The sequence below is a fragment of the Dryas octopetala genome, chromosome 9, assembly GCF_963921425.1.
Source record: "Dryas octopetala chromosome 9, drDryOcto1.1, whole genome shotgun sequence".
NCBI classification, from domain to species: domain Eukaryota; kingdom Viridiplantae; phylum Streptophyta; class Magnoliopsida; order Rosales; family Rosaceae; genus Dryas; species Dryas octopetala.
Window position 1 is genome coordinate 4947667 of NC_141374.1, and position 8127 is coordinate 4955793.

An 8127-nucleotide genomic window follows, 5' to 3' on the forward strand; every position below is an offset into this window, starting at 1 on the left:
TGATTCTAAAACAACTTTATAACCTTGTTGTACTAAAGATGAACCACTAACTAAATTTCTTCTAACATCAGGTACATATCTCACATCCTTTAGTATTAAGACTTTCCCAGATGTCATCTTTAACTCTATGTCTCCAATCCCAAGCACTTGAGCGACTGTGTCATTTCCAAGAGTTACACTTCCTCCACTTGATTTCTGGTAATTTTTGAATAACCCACGATCAAAACAGACATGTATATTAGCTCCAGAATCTAACCACCAATCCTTATTTTGATAAGTAAAATTAATTAAAGGGCCATACTTGAAAATTGGTTGAGAGGACTCTTGCTCCAATAGCATATTCACTTGGGCTTTTTGACCTTTTTGATTTAGTTTAGACTTGTATTCCTCAGTCTTCTTGTAATAGCAGTCCTTTGCCACATGATTGGTCCTTCCACAAACAAAGCAAGACCTCTTCTCTCTCCCTTGGTCCTTATTTTTATTTTGACTATTCTTAAAGTTTCTTCCCCGTGGTTGTAAGTTGTTCCTATTGTTCCTATTGTTCCTATTGTTCCTATTTTTCCAATTGTTTCTATTGTTCTTTCTGTTGTCACTTTCAACCAAATTTTCAGTAGGTGAGTTTTCAGTTTCTTTCTTTTGTTTTAACCTATGTTTCTCTTCAACTCTAAGTGAATTTAAGACTTGGCTTAAAGTAAACTCCCCTTGTTTATGTCTTAGAGTTCTTGCAAACTCATCCCAAGATGGAGGCAACTTGTCAATAAGGCAAGAAACTTTAAAATCTTCACTGAACTTGGTTCCTTTCTTTTCTACTCCTCTTAAAAGCTCTTGAAACTTATGAATTTGTTCTCCTACAGGTTTATTGTCAACCATTTTATAGCTATTAAAGTTTGAAGCAGTGAACCTATCAATGCCAGCATCTATAATTCCATATTCTGATTCTAAAACACCCCAAAGTTCTTTGGCTGTTGATGTAGTAGCATGATACACATCATAAAGATGATCAGACAGGGCACTTAAAATTCTATTATGGCAATGGTATTCTATTTGTTCAGGAGTAAACCAAGAAGTAGATTCATTGTTTGGTTCAGAGTCATTTTGTTCAGATTCTTCAAGGGCGGAAATTAGTCCTAAGACTGTTAACCAGTATTTCACTTGTTTTTGCCACCTACGAAAATGTTGGCCACTAAATTTTTCAGGTTTGACACTACTGGCTTCTTCTAAATTTATCATTTTATTAAACTAATATTTAATTAGCAAGAGAGAGATTAGATAGCAAGAACACTGTAGAAATTAAATATTAACCTGTCACTAGATCGATTGACAGATAAATGTTACTCTAATTTATGGATGTCTAAACACACAACAACATAAATTATTTGAAATTAATCTAAGATGATTTCACAGAATGAGAAAGTAAATTTAAGTGAACTGCAACACAACTCCTAATTAATAATGGAGCCCAAATCAATCAGATGCTATATATGGATGATATATAACAGATATGCAGAAAAACTCATATATGCAATGCAATTTGTTTTTATGGCTTTAGATTGTTAAAGATATAGTAATTAATAATTATATATCAATACATATATGACTAATTAATTATATGACAATCAAGAAGTATATATCAGACTTATCAGTAAATAAATAAGATGAAAGATTCTGGCCTGTGAATTCAAGAGAGGCACCGCAGTCGCTGTCCTAAAGCCATAGACGCCTTCCTACGTGCAGGTTATGGCGGTCGCCTACAACTCCAAGATACAACCCAATGAACTCACAGATGTCTGATCCGCTATGCACGTCAAACGGCAGACCGGTTGTCAAGTCAATATCGATTGCCCAAAAATAGAGTATGAAAGTTGAGAGAGTAGGATATGGAAGAGGATGATGAAAGTCAGAATAAAAGACAAGTGTAGAACGTTATTGCTTCAGTCTGATAAGATTTCTATTAATAGAAATCTACATGCCTCTTTTAAAGAGTCATGACTGTTGTATTAGGCCCATAAGAAGTTACCCTTAGTGAAAAGTTGTAACTGTTCAATTAAACTGACAGAATATTTAAAATCAAATAAATTAGTTTTGAATCTTAAATATAAATAAATAATATTATATTATATTATACCAACAAATGTAACCTACAGGCTTTACTATCAAGATTTGAAGCTTTACGATTATAAGTTTGTTTTTGAAATTTCAATGGTTGACTATCATCGGGTAATGCAAATTTCTACCAGATGGAGCCTAAGCTGTGACAGCAGACAGTAAAATAGCAACACAAAGAATTCTAAATGTAACCATGCATACAAATATATCTAATTGAAATAGGCCCTATATTATTTTATTCCTATTTAATATATTTTTTCTGTACTAATATTCTTAATAAATTAATGGTTCTTGTATTTTATAAAATTTTTAACTTTGATGTTATTTTTATAATTTTCGCAATTTCAGTGGTGTACATCCGATACGATAGCAATTAAGCCTAAAAGGTTAACTTCGTTTAATTTCATGATGGAAAATTTGACGTTTTTTGCAAGTGAGTGACATTTCGAACATCTTACTTTACCTAAATGTTTATGCAAGTCCATATGCACTATTGAACGTAATCAGTTTAGAAAAATAAGAAGTTTTAACGTGAAACTAAATATATTCAATGCCGGATAAGGGTATAATAAATATCTAGCCATTAGGTGAACTAAAATATTTAAAATACTAGTCATTTGCAAAGCACGTGCCATCAAATTTTCCCTCAAAAAATTCAAAAAGATTATTTAAGCTTAATTATTATCGTGTACAAAATACATGACCAAAATTTCAAAAAATAAAAGTACAAGATCAAAATAGAAATTTTATGAAAATAATCTTTTTTTTTTTTTTTTTGGTCGAAAGAAGATTCATAAGCCACAAAGGCAGAAAAAGGGGAACACAACAGGAGAGACAAGAGGGGGATGGAACCCAGCCCTCAGGCCACGCAAAAGAAAAAGAAAACAGACAAGAGCTCCAGTTAAAAGAAGCAGCGAAAGAAAGAAAAAAAAAACAAAGGCCAAAGAACAAACAGGCCAAGAAAACACCAAAAGAGGAACCATCAAACAGAGCTTCCAATTTGGGGGGCAAGGGAGTCCATCACGATCAAGAATAGACACTAGGGAGGTTGGGGGTCGATTGACCCAAATTTCCATGCACAACCTCCGCTTGGCTAGCCGGGCAGCGTGATCTGCAGCATTGTTGGCTTCTCTTTTAATCCAATCCCATCTGACAATGAGAAAAGAATCACACAGAGGAAAGAAGTTGGTTAGAAAAGGAGAAATCCTCCAATTGCAATTCTCCAAACCACCATTAAGGTTATCAATCAACTCTTTGGAGTCAGTCTCCAAGTGGACATGCTGAAAGTGGAGAGAATGAGCTAGTTTTAGACCCTCAAGAGCAGCACAAGCTTCAGCCTCAATAGGAGAATTTAGGAGTCTATGGTGGGCCAATCCCTCAATGAAGGAACCGGTGTGATCTCTGATTATCACTCCCAGGCCAGCCATGCAAGATGCACAGTCCCAAGCACCATCAACGTTGATTTTAACAAAAGGAAGAGATGGTGGTGACCATAATCTTGGAAGAGGGGGAGAGGGATTACTGGCGCTAGAAACAATATCACATCTAGAGGCCCGAGCCACTTGGTATTCAGCTACTGCCCAGTTTGTTTTCAAAATAACCTGAGAAGGGCATGGAGAAAGACCCTTGTAGATGGCATTACAACGTTCCTTCCAAATGTTCCAGCATAAGAAACTAGTATAAGTCATGAAATTGTTGAATAAAGACTGATCCGTTCCAATAACAGCAGGGATGCTATTTATCCATTTATCCATAGAAGTAATAAGCTCTCTTTGGGGTCTATAGCCCAGACAACTCCCATGCCAGACTCTTTCAGTCCAATTGCACAAAAGAAGAGAGTGCTCAATTGATTCCTCATGTTCGCCACATAGGACACAAACCGGGGAAGTGACAACCTTTCTTTTGAATAAATTTAAGAGAGTGGGAATAGAAGAGGTGACAATTCTCCAGATAAAATTGATGACCTTTGGGGGGGCCTCTATCTTCCAAATTAACTTCCATACATCTGGGTCAATTGAGTGAGATGAGGTAGGTCTAGAGAGGACTTTTTGGCAAGCTGCTTGGTCGATGAGCCAAAAGTAACCAGAGCGAACAGTGAACTTCCCAGACTTAGTAGCTGGCCAAACCAACCTATCCTCACAGCTCGGGTTCCCAATAGGCAACAAGAGAATGCTCTTTGCATCATGCTCAGAAATGAAGGCAGAATGGGAGCTAAATTCGAAGTACGCGAGTGTTGATCAATCAGAAGATTCACACCAAATCTCGTGAAATTGCTTGTTGTGTCCGTTGCCTTAAGGATGCCATCTGGAGTGTGGATGAGCCATCTGTCCTTCCAAACCTGAATCTTACCCCCATTCCTAACTTTCCAGCGAGCCTCGTTCTCAATTAAATCTCTCCCGGCTAGAATACTACTCCAAGCCCACGAAGCACGAGCCCCTTTCTTTGCACTTAAAAAGTCACAGTAATGGAAGTATCGGGCTTTTAGAATCCGAACCCACAAAGCATCTGGATTTTTGATAATCCGCCAGCAATGTTTTGCCAAAAGGGCCTTGTTAAAGCTTACCAAATCCCGAAACCCCATGCCTCCATTTCTCTTAGCCCTACAAAGCATACTCCATGCTTGCCAATGAATTTTGCCCCCTTCATCACTGTTACCCCACCAGAAATTAGCAAGCAGGGAGTTAATTTCCTTGCACAAAGTGACTGGAAGAAGGAAACAAGACATGGGATAAGTAGGGATAGCCAGCGCCACAGCCTTTATGAGAGTTTCTCTACCAGCCTGTGAAAGACAATTTTGCTTCCAACTGCTAATTTTTTTGAGAATTCGGTCCTTAATTTTAATCAAAAGTGAAAATAATCAAAAGTGTCGTTTTGCCTTCCTCATCTTCCCATCCCACTAGTATTAATTTTAAATTTTTGTTAAATTAATTTACCCATCTCTGGTCTTAGTGGTCAGCATCTTTGACATTTTACTACAAAATGGTTGACCGTCAGCTCTGCAAATGAATGAGCAATAGAGAAAGAGAGAACAGAGTTTGGCAGCGAACTCACAGAAAACAAGGATGGTGCGCCCGAAGTGCTAGTAGTCTAGCACTAGCTTGCTTCTTGCTTCTAGCTGCAATCTGTTGCCACGGTGTCGTTTCAGATGTTTCCCACCCTCCTCCTCCTCCTGAAATTGTGGTAACTTTTTCCCTTTTCCTCTATATCCATACTCATGTAAATTTGGGTTTGTATTAAATTTTCTCAAGGATATATATATGTGTGTGTGTATATGTATGTATGATTTTTTTTTTTTTTTTGTAATTTGATTAGGAGAGTGACAACCATGGTGTATGTTGGGCAAGAGTTGGTCAACTTTCCCCTCTTAAATGTGCATTTGAGCTGTTTGAATGCTCCAACTTCTTCAATAATACAAAGGTAATTCGTTATTCGCTTATGTATACAATTATACATCTCTAACTAACTTACGAGCCCGAATTCTCTCTTGATCTTTTTTGTGTTGATATTATTGGTGCGTATATTTTAGATTGACCATGTTATAAGTTTCAATTTTTCTATATACTCTATAGATGCTGGATATTGTGAAGGGTGTAAAGGATTTCAACATCCCTATAATCAAAGCTAACAGAAAATTGGTTGCTTCAGTGAATGGAGGGTTGCGTGACCCTTCTTATTTGGTATTCAATCCAAAGAGGGGCAGTGAACATGCTCAACAAGTAACTAAGAAATTCAATTTTCCTTCTCTCTCCGGCATACAAAGACCGAAAAGTGAACAAGATATTGCCTTCATAAGTGTAAGTCTCGTTGTTGCTGCAATGCCATGTATGTATATGTGATTATGTGTTGGATTAGTCAAAGGCTATGCTATGCATATAATTTGTTGGGTGTTCATGAATCAGATTCTTGAATTGGGAGAGCTCATTAGAACAAAGCAAATTACATCTAAGGAGTTTACTAGAATTTTTCTGCCATCAATATCTAATTATAAACTAAGGTATGTATCAGCACTTGCATTACGTAGTACTGCAATGCTAAAGTGTTGGCTTTTACACATTGACTTTCTGTATAGGTCCTCTACATGGGATTCCATATGGTTTGAAGGATATAATTTCAGTACCCCATTACAGAACAACTTGGGGTTCCAAGAGTTTCAAAAATCAAGTTCTTCACATTGAAGCTTGGGTTTACAAGAGGTTGTAAAGAAGTTTGATCAGTATTGTCGATTGCAGTAATAACACATATGGCTTAAAGGGAAATTCCAAACCTACGAAGGGTTTTAGAAAATTTGCTTTGACAAACTGATGTGGCTGTTGTTGATTTTACCTCAAGTGCAAGGTTGTCAAGTTTTAGTATAGAAATTGAAGTAGGGGGTCGTCGTACCCAAGAGATTGGATTGAGATTTCAAACACAAGCTAGATTGATTTTAGAGTTATAAAACTAATAACCAACCTACTATGTACTATGCAAAGCCAAGATTAAATATAATGATATGTGCAAATGTGTAGTGTTGAATTGTTGTTTGGTTGATTGATGATAAGTAACACTAGAATTTGAAACTAACAAATGGAAATGCAAGCAAATTCAAGTATAAATTAAATTCAATAATGATGGAGAATTTGGGGTTATTAGGGGTTCACACTAACCCTCCCATGTAACAAACAATGCAATTAATGATTATGCTAAATTGGATATAATAGAATCTCTCCTAATCCCTAGCCAAGGTGAATTAGGGCACATCCTCTTTTATGTTATCAACTACCTCACCCAAGGTGATAGCTAACTACCCAAAATTAATGTCATAGCAAACCCTAGATGCATAAAGCTCTAAGATGAGAAATCCAACACTACAACAAAATTGTTAATAGATATCACCAATTTTATATCAGATTTGAAGTTGACTGATATTGTAAAAATTATAATATCAGATAATTTTTTAGCTGATTTCTAAACTCTATTAGAAATCACATGGTTTTTATCAACTGATATATAATATTTTTTTTCTAAGAATTTATAAAGACGTCAGTTTAAACTGTTAACTGATATGTTAAGTTTACATTTTTTAATTTTTTTTCCCATCCACCCAAACACCTGATATAAATTTTTTTTACTTTTTCTTATATATTTTTATCATATCACTGTAACATGTCAACTGATATCTTAAGATCAATTGACCTAATTTTTGTATTTCCGCATCTAGGGTTAATTTAAACAACCCAAATCTTTTTTTATATTCTCTCTCCTCTCACCCGCATATCTCTCTTTCTCTCTATTCTCTCGCCTCTCTCTCTCTCTCTCTTGCGCCGATCGTCTTCCTCAGAAAATTCGTCGTCGTCGTCGTCCGAAGGCCAACGACGACGGGAGTACCACCAAAAGGCTCGATCGTCTTCTTCTACTCTCCCTCCTCGTGTCTCTCTTCGTCCCAAACAACCGCTGATCATGGCGAATCGAAGCCACAGGGCCGATGGCCACTCCTGCGGCAATCCATCGATCCCGGCGAAGTTGAGATGCCAGGCCTTGTGGGTTTTGAAGCTGTCGTCGTTCTGAACATGTTGGTGGCCTCCGATTGTTCATCGGACCACTGTACAAGGCGAATCGACGCCAAGAAGCCAGCGGCGGCTTCGACGAGATTTCAACGGTTCCGGCGACCAATTCCATTGAGTTAGGTATCGATTTCAATCTTCTCTTCATCCTCTAGAGGGTGTGGGAAAAAATAATGCCAAACACTAGAGCAAGTGGGAAATATAATATCTCACTCAACTAAAAGTTGGTATGAACTCATCAAATATAATTAATGTCTTACAAAGCACTCGACTACATTTACAAGAAGACAGAACCCCTAGCAGGCTTTTATTAACTCACTTGTAACCCTCACATCTTACAGACTAACCAATTTATGGGAATTGGCCTTCTCTTGCAGAGTATCAAGCAGGCTGTCAAAACTCTTCTTGAAAGAGTCCACTCCTTTGAGAGAGAGAGATATATATATATATATATTTGCTTATTTATTTATATATGAGAGTT